Below are 14092 nucleotides of genomic sequence, written 5' to 3' on the forward strand. Positions count from 1 at the left end.
CAACAAAACAATTGCGTATCCAATATTGTTCGTTATTCAAAAAACGGTTTTTAAAAGTTCAAAATGATTAGAATAATTCCAAAATCATCCTGACAATAATTCCAAAATTATCCTAAACTATCCTAATTTTAATGTTACACTTAATTTATCCTGGCAATTAGTCTCTCGTTTACAATTTATTTTACGTTATGAGATGCCATTGACGCAGATTTCGTTTATTAAAACAATTTATTTATAAAGATAACCTTTCAAAATTTCAACTCGAAGACTTCCCAAGAGTTCCCAATTTCAAGCTAGTTATATACTTTCTTTAAACGTATTTTGTAATTGACTCAAGTGCGGCCAAGGTAATTGACTCAAGTGCGGCCATTAACTAACAATATGAACAATAACGATATTGTGTTCTCATGTACAGTATTGTACATTGTCCTTGGGTCATGCCGACATATTGTCTAAGATGTGCCTTGTGAATCTCAAGCGGATGTGGTTTAACTTGGAGTGGGATAGTCGCCCATAAAAGTTATAGATTGTTTCTTCACTACACACGATTGTCATCAATGAAAATATACATTTGCCATTTTGCTATGGGAAGGATGAATAGCGGGGAAGGTTGGGGGGATGTCGCATGAAAAACGGAAAAAGGTGGCCTGGTTTGCCACACTTAAACTTTTTTTTCTGTAAAATTCATACAAGAGTTCAACTGCATGTAACTGCATGTCTTTTATTTTATGTATAATAAATACTTGTATTAGTCAAGCCTGTGGACAATACTCTTCCACTGATAAATTTAAGTTGACAATCAGAGTTCAAGACTGGGGCACTGGTTTATTAGTAATAGTAATAATGACTAATAAGTAATTAGTAAAAACTTTTTCTATTGGTTGACTTTGTTAATCAGTGGAAGAGTTCTGTCAGGGAAACTACAGATTCACTAGCATTTCGTATAACAGCACATATTTCTTACTTTTGCGGTTGTTTCTATCAAATTCTGAAACAAAGCAATCTTTTGATTGTACGAGCAAATACATATATGACAGGTGAGGTTTATCCTATCTCCCCTCAATGCTTGTGTTTTATTATATCAAACAACTTTGAAAACGCATACTTTTTCTGCATGTGGCAGCTTTGTGGCCATAGTTCTAGCATTTTCCTAAATAAAAATTATTTTGGTGAATTTTTTATTCCTGATGACTTGTTATCAGGAAGCAATAAATTTTAAATGGATTTATGTTCGGAAATGTCTTCTTTCATTATCGTCTGTTTAAAAGATTGGCCATTTCCCATCTGCCAACCTCATGCATCTCCATTAGGCCCTTCAAATAAAACTTTACGATTTACAGAAATTTAAATTACCCAATTAGCCTTTTTCAAAAGGCATCCTAAACTTTTTTAAGGGTCTTCTAAGCTTTACATGCATTTGAAATACTTATATCGAGAAACACTTATGTACCGTTCATACTTTCTTGCAACTTTTTTTCTCTGTTAAAAATTGAAATGTTGAAAATAATAAACTGATAAAACTTTATAATTTTATATTTAATAACCTCGTTTCTTATTACTTATTTGCTATGGCTTCCACAGTGTGTGGTATATTTTCATGGTAGTTGTATCATCACACAGCAGAGATTGACAGAGGCTCGACTCGCAGTTCCACGCGTCCATACTCGCGGGCGCTAGTAAGCGTTTACACCCGATTCTCTTCTGGTAAGCTCCGAGCACATTTTTAATAAGAAAAAATGGAATTTTTGGCAGTAAAAATGCAATTTAAAAAAATTTGACTGCTTTGGCTAAAATGTTCCAAACGTTTTTTGTAGTGTTATGTAAGAGCTAAAATATATTTTCTTTAGAAAGCCCCGGGAGTTTAAAAATTATATACAGTTTATAGATTATATAGATCGAGTTCTTTAAACTATACTTTCGTTATATTGATCAATCGCATAGACCAAAGGACTATTTTTAAAACGATCTGTTCTACAAGTAGAATTATAAATTATGTCATTATTTGCTCTTGTTTGCCTGTTTTTGATACTGGAATGTTTATCAGGAAGCAGTTTGTGTAATTTATGGCTCGGCTGGATTTATATGGATGGCTCATATTCTTTATGAGATCAATGCATAATTGTTTTCTTCGTTCTTTTAGCGACTTCAATTTACTTTCTATTAGAGCTTCGTTATATTCTTTTCCGGGGTAGATGATCCTAAGTGCTCTTTTTTGGATTCTTTCGATATTGCTACTTTGTTCTTGAGTCAGGTTTCCATGCCACACCTGTGCTCCATACTCAAGAGTGGACCTTATGATAGCACAATAGAAGGATTTTAGATCTTCTTTGCACGCCCCGTAATTCTTGAGGATTTTTAAAAAGTAGAGCCGCTTGGAGGCTTTTTTAATTATAAATTCAGTATTTGTCTCCCATTTCAAATCATTATCCAGCCAGATTCCCAGCGACTTATATAATTTTACCCGAGCAATTGGTTGGTCGCCAATATTAATTGGTGGAATACTTGTTTTTTTCTTTCTGATGTCGAGGATCATCTCTTTACATTTGTTCCCATTTAGTTCCATTTTTTCAGTCTTTGCAAAGTCAACTACACCATTCACGTTTTCTTGGGTTTTTCCAACTGATGTGCCAGATATATGATTTGATACATCGATCACCTCAGATAAGGACGTATCATCCATAAACATTACTGTCTGCCCCTCGTCTGTATCGTTTTGGTTGGTTGTTTCAATCGTTTCCCATTTTGTGATTGAGGGAAGTTGGTTTATTTTAATGATGAACGCGATCGGTCCCAATCTACTTCCCTGGGGTACCCCTTCCAGCCTAGTCCCTAGGCCTCTTAACGTTCCTTATGCACGGCGAGGCGGGAACTGAGAGGCCTAGAACAAAATGTTTTGTATTTTGGCTAAAGTGGGGACTTTTTGTCCCCACTTTCTGTATTGAGGTCAGTTTACGATCTACGACGCGGTTAACTGGCCTTGTTCGACGTCGCTAGTCAAATATTTGCTTGAAATAAGCTACGGGATACTAATTATACTGCCAGGACTTCGAAATATTCATACAAACGTTTCAATGTCATTCCCTGTCAACGCTATCGACTATCAAGTAAACTCGAGTCCGTAGTCCGTACGTACATGTTTATGATTATAATAAGCTTCAATCCGCCAATTTAAATTATTTTCGCTTCCTTTATAACGGTTATTGTTGTAAATTGCAAACATTTACTTTGTAATAACAATTCTTATTTCAAGTTGACAACATTAAACGGGCCGTTAAGATTTGAAAACATTTTGTGCTAGGCCTCTCGCGCGCGTTTCATTCGGTGACGTCACGGAAATATAAAACACGCGCAATGAGAGGCCTGGGACTAGGCTGTACCCCTCCATTAATTTCCATTCGTTCTGATTCTGTACCCTGATATGAAGTCGTTTGTGTTCGACCTTGTAAGTACGATGCTACCCATCCAATCAAGCCAGGGCGTATACCGATATCACGGAAGTTTTCCAAGAGGCGGTTATGATCAATTAGATCAAAGGCTTTACGAAAATCGAGAAATGTAATTCGAATAATTTTGTTGTTATTTTCCATCGCAAGATACCACTTGTGGAATTGAAAAATTAGTGCATATACAGCAGACATTCCTGCTAGTCCTCCAAATTGGGATTCGCTAATTTTGCTATTAGTATCCTTTAGTATCCACTCAACAGCATATGACCCTTGAAGTTTGGAAAGGGTGCTAGTCAGGGCAATTGGCCTTAAATCTTCTACTGATGAAACTGGATTAGATTTAGGAACACTGCATACCTTAGAAATTTTCCATACATCCGGAAACGTTTGGCTTCTAAACGACTGATTAAAGATATCTGCTAGTGGCACAGCAAAGTGTTCAGCAAACGTCTTTATTACCTTCATGTTTGGATCAAAAGGGCCAGGGGCTTTATTAGTTTCTATTTTTGACAGCTTCGTTGCAACACTTTTACTTGTGACTTGTGGCAGGGAACCTTGTTTTCCAAATAACAACCATTCGTTTTTTACTGTTTGGTACTCCTTGGTCAAACTCGTAAAGAACGTATTGATATGATCAGCAGTTTGTTTATCGCTCATTGGTGCATCCGTTAGAGGGTCCGTTAGATCAAAGTTCTGTTTTTTATTCCCAACAATCCGTTTCACATTTTGCCACCATTTCTTTGGGTTTTGGTTATGAAAGGGTTTTATATTTTGTGCATAAAATTTGTGCTTGGCTTTTCGAATCTCTGCTACAATTAAATTCCGTAGTACCTTGGATCGGGAGAATCTTCCAAGTTGGTATGCTTTATCTCGTTTCTGCATTAGTTGTTTAATTCTACCATTTATAAAAGGTTTATCGTCTCCTTGGATTTTAACTGACTTTGACGGAAAAAAGTTTTCGATCATCTCTAATGTTATTTCTAAAAATTTATTAACCTTGTCGTTTACACAAGGGATATCCAATACAGGCGACCAATTGTACTCACTGATATACTGCTCAAATGCTTGAAGCGACGAGGATTTCAAAGGTCGGACCTTATCCGCTTTGGCTTTTGTTCCTTTTTGTTTCCTTCTTTAGATGACCATATGATTGTACTGTGGTCAGAGTTTCCAATTGGAGCTAAGATGTGTGGTGTTTGATAGAGATTCATAATATCTGTGAATATAAGGTCAAGTATTGCGGACTTTCTAGTAGGTTTTTTAATTAGTTGTTTTAGGTGGCATTGTCTGGTTATAGTTTTAATGTTAAAGCCATTACTTGCAGGATTAAAATCACCAGCAGCGATAATTGATGTGCTTGGGCTTTCTGCTTTTAGTGTGTCGTAACAATAGCAAAAGTATTCATAGAACTTAATCAAATTTTCTTGGTCAATATATGGTGGAATATAGACACATGCGACAGCAATTCTTGATATTACTCGAGGTAACCACTTAGGTCGCAGAGTAACCCATATACACTCGAAGTTTTCGTTCCCAAGGTCATAACGGACTTTTAATGGTAAACCTTCATTGATGTAAAGTGCAACGCCTCCACCTCTACCTATGGTTCTGTCCTTCCGTATTAGATTAAAGCCAGAGATATTCATTGCTTGGTCAGGTATATTCTGACCACGTACCGCTGACCAAAGGCACAGGCGAAAATCTCGAGTATCGTTTGCATTTTCTCAACTATCGCACACAGCAGCAAAACTCTCGACAGTCGTATACGCACTGTTATTTTCAGGGTGTTATTTTAACTCTAAAAGTGGTGTTAAAGAATCGGTTCAAAATAAGAAACTTTTTGGAGTTGAAAGTAACTCCTGTTTAGGAGTTAAAATAATGTAACACCAAATACAGAGTTGAATTGACACCGCTTTTGGAGTTAAATCAACTCCGACTACGGTGTTAACAATTTTAACACCATTTCAGGTGTTAAAATGAAATAAAAACAAATTTATAATTATGTAGTTGATCGATAAAGAACTAACCTTAGCTTTTTTGCAAAATGGCCCATTTCGTTGTTAATTCCACCAGTTTCTTTCAAACCTTCGTCTGGCAGACGAAGTCCACTCGAAGTTTCGCCGGCAGTGGCGTAGCTAGATTTACGTCTTTACACATCTTTATAACAATTAGTATGTCATTTGTAATTGGTGAATCAAAAGTGACCAGGTGGGCACCTTTGGCACGACAAATATATTCACATGCGTTTATTTTTTTCGTCATTCGTTGAGCAGGACCTATTATTTTGAAGCAATGGATCGTTTCCTGCTCCCCCTGCACTGGTTCAATCACATGATCACGTCGCATGAAAATGCATTGAAAATTAGAAGGAAATGACGCCAAAAATTGCATTTAAAAATCAAGCAAATTCGTCTTGAACATAAAAACAAAATATTTTATTTTTAATGATTGGAATAAAATAACAGGTTCAGTAAAGTGAGCCAATCATCCAATTTCAATGAAGTAAAGAAAAACCAAAGCGTACTTTGTCCATGACAAAATTCAGGTATGGTCATTACTTAATATACCATAACAAAACTAGAAACTTTTCACAAAGCCACTCGTCTAATGTGATCTGGAACATTGCTAATTTGAACTCTTATAGTAGTTGAAATCTAACACTGGAACTATTTTTAATTTCACTCCTTTAGTTCAAGTTTGTCAGTTTACTGTACACTGGTTGAAGATTTTCTGCTCAGGCAGGGTAAGTTAGCACCCAATAAGCAATAAGAAATTTTCTGCTTGATGACTAAAGGCCATCTTGCACGGTGAAATTTTTCTTGCAACTTGCAATGCAATTCTACTCTTGATAGATGTAATTGCCAAGTACGACTTCGCCGCTGATGTTTTCTCAACATATCGAATATTCTCACTGTCTTCACTCATTAACATCTCTCAAGAGTAGAATTGCATTGCAAGTTGCAAGAAAAATTGCACCGTGTAACAGGGCCTTTAGGTTTCATGCACTGTCATATAGACGGACTAAAGAGGGTCAACCAAGTTAAGAAGCCTTAATGCACATATGGCATCTTTTGAACAATGTTTATTATTTAATGTTGCTTCACGATGCAAACACATCGCAAAAGGTGCTAGTCTGTGCTTCTAAATAATGAGTGTACTTTCAAATATTCCTACAGAAATACATATACTGTTTTCAGTTAAACCTTCTCCATGTCTTGAAGAAGGCGGTTAATGGACACCCTTTTTCGTGCTTCTGCCTGGTTATTGAGTAGGGTTACCTCAATAAACTCATAAATATTTTTTCCACTGTTGGGGTACTGGATGTTGAAGACATAGTAAACACTGGTTAGCAAAGCCAACGCAGGCAACAACTGGGTGCTCACCAGTTTAACAATAGAGACCTTTAGTTTGACGTTTACGGCAAACGCCAAACCGCTAACAAAGTTTCTGTTTTTAACTCCAATATCTTTAAGTGTGCGGCAATTTCGCTAAATTGCAAACGTTCTGCATAAAACTTGTGATGTTCAGCAGTAATGTAAGAAAGCAATGGGCTATTTCTAATGTATTTAGAAAAGCAGCAAATTCAGCTTTGCCGTATGTGTTTCACGTTCGCCGTATAAAATTTAATGCTTGAACGACTGCATACACCCTCAGCCGTTCAAGCATAATAGATTTTATACGGCGAACGTGAAACATATACGGCAACGCTGAATTTGCTGCTTTTCTAAATTCATCAGAGATAGCCTATTGCTTTCTTACATTACTGCTGAACATCACAAGTTTTATGTAGAACGTTTGTAATTTAGCGAAATTGCCGCACACTTAAAGAGAGTGAAGTTAAAACACAAACTTTGCTAGCGGTTTGGCGTTTGCCGTAAACGTCAAACTAAAGGTCTCTAATGATATTCCCCTCAGCGGCAACGTACAATGGCGAAATTGACCCACATTGTCCACCTCCAATCAACATTGATGCCACTGAACTTGAAATTGCATCAATTGATTCATCATCCTAGATTAAAGAGAAGGAGCAGTTTGGTCAAATTTCATGGTCTTGTTAGACTATACACTTAACGGAAGTTAGATATACTCCACACTATACGATTGGTACCAAAAAGGAATTGGTTTAAATGTTTTTTTTTCACTTTTGGCAGTAGTTAATAAAGGTAAAGTAACTATACTAGACAGTAATTGCCATTAATAAGATATACATTGCATAAGGACATATGGAATAGCTATGCCGAACATTGTTAATTTTGGAGCTCCATAAAGAGTGTTTTTTTTAAAGCTACAATATAATCCACAATATGGTCCACAGTAATTGGCGATTATCTTACGATTGTCCTACCGTCTATACTCTTCACATTTAGTGCTGTAAACATTGGTGGTTAAATTAATCAATAAAAATACAACTAATAATTTCATCTGTTTGCATTACCGAGCAGATTTTAATGACAGCCTCAGCTGAGCTTCCTGCTTTGTCTTTAAGATAGGCTTGCAAAAGCAGGACAGACCCATCTTCTTCAATTTCTAAACATAACAAAAGGTCCAAATTTAAGACCACGCATTAATTGATATATTTAATCCGAAACCAAGGGAATGGCCTATGTTCACTAATGGCCTATGTACTCGAAAACAATGCGTAAAAACACTCGCGCTGCGCGCTCGTGTTTTCACGCATTGTTTCTTCGTGTTTGGATATCCCGGTGAAACACTCGCTCTCGTTGTTCAAATATTACATCAAGATGCGATTTTTTATTCGGGTCCAGACAGTGAAAAGAGAATTTATTTGTATTCGCACGATAACCATTATGATGTAATCACAAGTATGTCGGCTTTTCTTGTTCGAAAAAAGTATTGTAATACGTGTAAAAAAGGGTACCATAAGAATTTCGATCATCCTTGTCCTGGGGCATGTAAATTGTGTTATTGTCAAACTTGCCCTATTGTGTCGTGGCTTCCTTGTGCGAGCTGTATGCGCATTTTCAAAACTCAGGCATGTTTCGATAGGCATAAACAATTTTACGATTTTACGTGCCCCCAGAAGATCATCAATGTTACATGCAACCTGTGAAGAAATTGAGTGAAGACCACGGTGACGACGATGATACGAGTTTGCTCGATACTGACGCCGATGATAATGATAACTATTCACCTGAGAGCGCATACGATCAACTCCTCTTTTTCGATTTTCAGTGCCGTCAAGAAAACGTGACGCATGAACCCAACTTGTGCATCGTACAAAACGAGACGGGGAACGAATGGGTATTTCAAGGAGATAAGACCGAGAGACGAGTTTTGCGAATGGCTCTTTACGAATGAACACGCAAACTGTATCGTGATGGCGCACAATTTCCAAGGTTATGATGGATACTTTATTCAAAAGTACCTGCACGAGCACGGTGTTGTTCCTGAAGTGATCATGCGTGGGGCGAAGATGCTCACGTTAATAGATGTTTCCGTCTTCAAGATCAAATTTATCAATTCGTTGAATTTTTTACCGATGCGACTTGCCGATTTTCCCAAAACGTATTGTCGTCGTCGTTGTCGCCGTTCCAATGAATATGTGTTTGAGGCTGTTCCAACGAGTAGTTTTTCTATCGTTTCCATCTCATCGTCGCCTGCTAGTGAAACTGAGTTGTTTTCTTGTGAGACTGACATATAATTATTTTTAGTATTGTGAAACGTTATTATTATTATTACTACAAATTACTGACTTTGTAACCCTTAAGGTTAAATTACACCAGTAAATACTAAAATTAATTATATACAAATTAATAAAAAATGAAAAAATTAACCTACTTATTATTGGTTCTTAAAATACTTTGGCGAATGAACGAATTCCTAAAACGTTCAGTTCTACATAAATAATTACGATATTTACATATTGGTCGTAGTTCGTATCCATATACAATTGTCGGTGGTATAAGGTCTCTGAGTTTTTCATTGTGTATGTTCTTCTCAAAGAAACGTTCACATAATTTTTCTCGGCGATCCTTTAGCGACGTCATATTCGTTATAATCTGATGTGTGTGGGAAGGATGATGTTTAGAGCGCGTTTTTGAATGTATTCAATGTTATCATTATCAATGTTATCACCAAGGAGATCGTTAATCACAATTAGAAAAAGAATCGGACCCAAAACAGTTCCTTTGGGTACTCCACCATTAAGGGTTTGTCTGCACGCATTACCGGTAGAAAGGTGAACAATAATAGCATTAACTGGTTACATTCGGCAACGGGAGATTCTTTTCGGAGAGGATTGATATTGGCGTGTTTTTACAAAAACGAAACATATTGACATTCTAATGAGAGAACTTTGTGACAACTGGAGCTAAATATATCGCATATTCCTTCCATAACAAGTACGGAAGACCGTCAGGGACTAGCGAAGTTCGTTTCTGTGTTTGTCAGTATCTTCGAACAGTATAGATACATCCGCAGTTAATATAGCGGTATATGCCCAAAGAGACTCTACCACACACAACGATTGTTTTGATTTGGAGGCATCGATGCGAACAGTCGGTACTAAAGTTCAAGTCAAATGGAATAAAGAAGAAATACGTTGTAGTCGTTGTACTGGATGGAAAATAGGTATGGAACACCCCATCCGTATGTCACATGTGATGGCATGCAAGCTACAAAACATGAATTGGGCCGAAATAATTTAATAGATATATCAGTTGGTTCAATATAATTTACTTTTATTTGCACGTATGAAGATATGTACGTTTATTACTAAAATGATGTTCAGGCCGAGTGATTAACCAGCTGTCGTATTAAAAGCTTTTTTAATCATTCGGTTGGTGTAAATGGCATTAAATGTAATACATTTGAACTTGTTTCTTCCAGGTTGGTATACTGGCAAAGTATTAACTTACGCCAAGCCCAAGGAATAAGACGTTGTTGACATAGAGTTTGACACAGAAAAAGGAGTTTCGTATCGCTATCATGTATTGTCTGACTTTAAAGACATGCAATAAGATTAAACTGACTTGCACGGTTTGTAAAAGAGAACCTGCAAAACTATGCCGAGGTATGTGAAATCGGAGCTCTGGTAGAAATGAATTAGACGGCAGAAGTCAACACCTTGCCAAGACTGAATGGCAACCAGGTCGTTAACATGCATTATACTGAAATAAATTGCTTATTTTGATAGAAAACAAATGCACATACATCAACATCAATTACATCATTCATTGCAACATGTACGATTATAGAGAATTAAATATTGGCAATTTACGTTCACGCTAATTCAACTTAATCTCTATTATTTAAAAAGGTTGGTGCGAAACTGATGTTCTATACGATTAGACAATAACAACAGCTGAAGTACAGTTGATTTGGTGTTTTTAGATGAAGCTCAATGTGTTTATAAAATTCCATTACTCCCTAACCTTAATCCAGGCTCGTTTCGCTTCAAAGAGACTTTTGTAAGGTCTTGGTCAGTTTCGATTTTCCAGATTTTCCATCTTGGTCAGAATAAGTTGCAACCGAACCAATTATCTTCTATGAAGAAGTATTTTTATGGTGTTATCTTGAACTATTGCTTATATCATATCTTGAACTATTATGCTTCCTTTTAATTAAAACAGACAGGCAGGAGTGATTACTTCCTAACAATAAGAACTTTCGTTTAAATAGTATTTTTCAAAACTGCAAGGATTCTAACCAAAATTACATATTACTTATACGTAAAAATGCTTATAAATAATTTCTTTGGAATTAAAATGTTCATGTAGTATACCTAAAAGCTGTCAGGCTTCAACACATTTGCGCTCAAAACATTTTCGAAACATTTGCCGATTTGCGCTCAAATTGTTCTGAGTTTTCAAGGCAGTAGGGTTACTATACCTGTTGCCAAGAAAAACTAGAGCGGACCAATGATGTTCTATTTTGGTTAAGCTGTGTTTGTACAGCTCATTTCGAGCGATGCGTTTTTATAGTATAATCAGTCACGTGACAATAAGCACGTTGAATGAAAATTTCATGTTGAAGTCAGAGCTCGAGGGACTTCACGAGTAATACGACTTCGCATTGGTATTGAATATTAGAAATGTTTATGTAAATTATGTTTGCTAACCTGTTAAATGTAATGCCTCTTTGCTAACCGGCTGTCGGCTGAAGACGTCTTGGAAACTCGTTACAAAGTAAGGCTACATACCCTAATTTATTGCTTTAAACTTATAATTATATTGTAAATTTATTAACTTTTAGATGGAATAAAAAAGGTTTAAAAACCATCATTGATATCCGATTTGCATGTTTGCTAACCTGTTATATCAGACTGTGTAAACAAGGGAATTCAAAACGACCGTTAAAGGGAAGCAATATGTTTGTTTTACTACTCAAGACCATCGTTATTTCCCAAGGCAAAGCACTGAAAGCAGAGTGAAATTTCGATTGTCAAGGGTCGACCATTTTCACAAATTTTCTTTCAACATTTCCAAGCGATTTTGATCTAAAATAATTTTTTTGAAGGGGTATAGGATAAAACCTACAAAAGTTTCTGAAGGGCCTAGGAAAAATGGACCTCATCTGTAAGAGGGGGGGGGGGTCTTTCAAGTACAGCCATTGCCATGGATGGTGTCATAAATAAATACAATTTAACAATGGGTTTGCAAGTTTACCTTTTAATATCTTCTGTATTCAAATCAGTTATTGATGACTTAAATTCACACTCATAGGAATATTTTAGTACATCAACCATCACATGTTTACAACAATTACACTAAATGAAAACCAGCTGCAGTAATTATGCAACTTGCAATCACCCTATTTTTGCTCAGAAATGAAGAAAAAATGTTGAACATGATCTGCATTGTTAATATAGTTTACTTTTAGTTGATTTACACTAGTGTTTAAGAATTGGGAATCCATTGTATTATTTTTGAATAGGAAAAGGTTTATTGGAATTCCAGATTCTTAAAACAAGATACTTATAGGATTGCATGCTGAGATTATTCTGAATTCTTTGACCTTGAAAATTTGTCTGAAGTATTTTTTGGTATGCAAAACAAGAGAATTGACACTCATTCTTAAAGATTTTGTTGCGTAATCATGCATTTTATATTCTTAGGAATTAGGATTCTCTGGTAAGTCTACCCAAGTTCAACAATGCTGAAATATTGTATGGAATATAATAAATATTTTACTATGTATTTTTTATATTCTATTTCTATCATGGGACTGAGAATTAAGTTGCATCACAACATTAACTTATAATAATGATAATTAATGAAGGCTATTTCTACCGAAGAAAATATAGAACATATGAGAGCTTCAAACTTTAAAGCAAATGTCCTTCAACTGAAAGTTTATAGCTTAGCTCGTGAAAAATAAGTGTGCTTTTAAACTTTAAAGTTAGTATATGTTTTAAAAATAAATCAATAGGATGCATTGAATTTGTGAGATTGGTGAACAAGGTTTGAAAATTATACTACAAAATATTAGAAGGTAAAATTTCTTAACCTCAGAATATTTATGTGCTGAGTACATAAAAAAATATTTGAAGCAACTGCCAATTAGACATTTCTGTAACAGCTGCTAATCAGCCTAATGAGACATGCAAGAAAAATGTGTTTTTTCAGTAAAACAGACCTGGTAATGTCTTTTAAAATCAGTAAATCAGCCTACATGTAAATGATGTAATGAGATCAAGTTGTCTTTTTGCCTTATGAAAGGAACTCTAAATTTTGAACAATATTTTGCTACATATCTCTAAATTATCTTACATGCAGAATAACTATGAATTTTGTAGTGCTGCAAAATGGACCTATAAGGCACAAAACAACAGTTGCAATCACATTCTTGTGGCTAGTGGATGTCCATCCTCGGCCAGAGGGGAATATGTAAGAACCATTGTTGAGGTTATTCATTTGCCTCAAAAAGATTTAGGGGGTTTCCATTAGAATTTTAGATTAATTTAATGGTGAGGGAAGGGGTTAGGGGTACTGAATATTTTGGTATCCTGGTGGGAAAACGGACACTTTCAAACCCGTCCAAAGTCAAAAGCCATGTTGTAGTTAAAATTATGCTGATTATCCTACTCTATTTTTAACCCGATTTTTTAAAAATGCTTTTTCAGACTTCGGTATTTCAATCTTGCAATTTTTGAGTATTTTTGTCCGGGGGCTGGACCCGACTTGGTCACTGGTTGTATTTGCGCTCAGTTGTTGTTAGATCACGTTACGAACTTACGAAGAGCAGCATGCCTTGATCAATTGAGCATGTTTTGAGCAATTTATCGCGATATTTTTCTCCTATTTCCATGTTTAAAACCGAGATATTATCAAGTGCGTCAAACGTAGACGGTTCAAATATGTTACTAAGCGAATTTAAGGAGAAAGTTCGAACAATATGGAAAGCCATGGCGCTCTGAACAAAGTCAAAGATTATAAGAATTTATAAACCACAACGTCTTTAAACCATTTCAAGGTGTGTTATTATCAATTTATTATCATCAGACTGGGCTCCTTTACAGGCGTAGCATGCAAAATATTATGGCTAATCTTTAGAAGAACAAAACAGTTCTATTCAGTCTTTGATAGATTTAACTGCTGCCGGCCCACACGCGTGGAAAATTGATATGTTGTCATTTCGCATGTGTTATTAACGTCTGTCAGTTAAGTGTATTAGGTGTCAGTATA

Source organism: Dendronephthya gigantea, unplaced genomic scaffold (genome assembly GCF_004324835.1).
Source record: "Dendronephthya gigantea isolate DGI-Jeju-01 unplaced genomic scaffold, DenGig_1.0 000216F, whole genome shotgun sequence".
NCBI classification, from domain to species: domain Eukaryota; kingdom Metazoa; phylum Cnidaria; class Anthozoa; order Malacalcyonacea; family Nephtheidae; genus Dendronephthya; species Dendronephthya gigantea.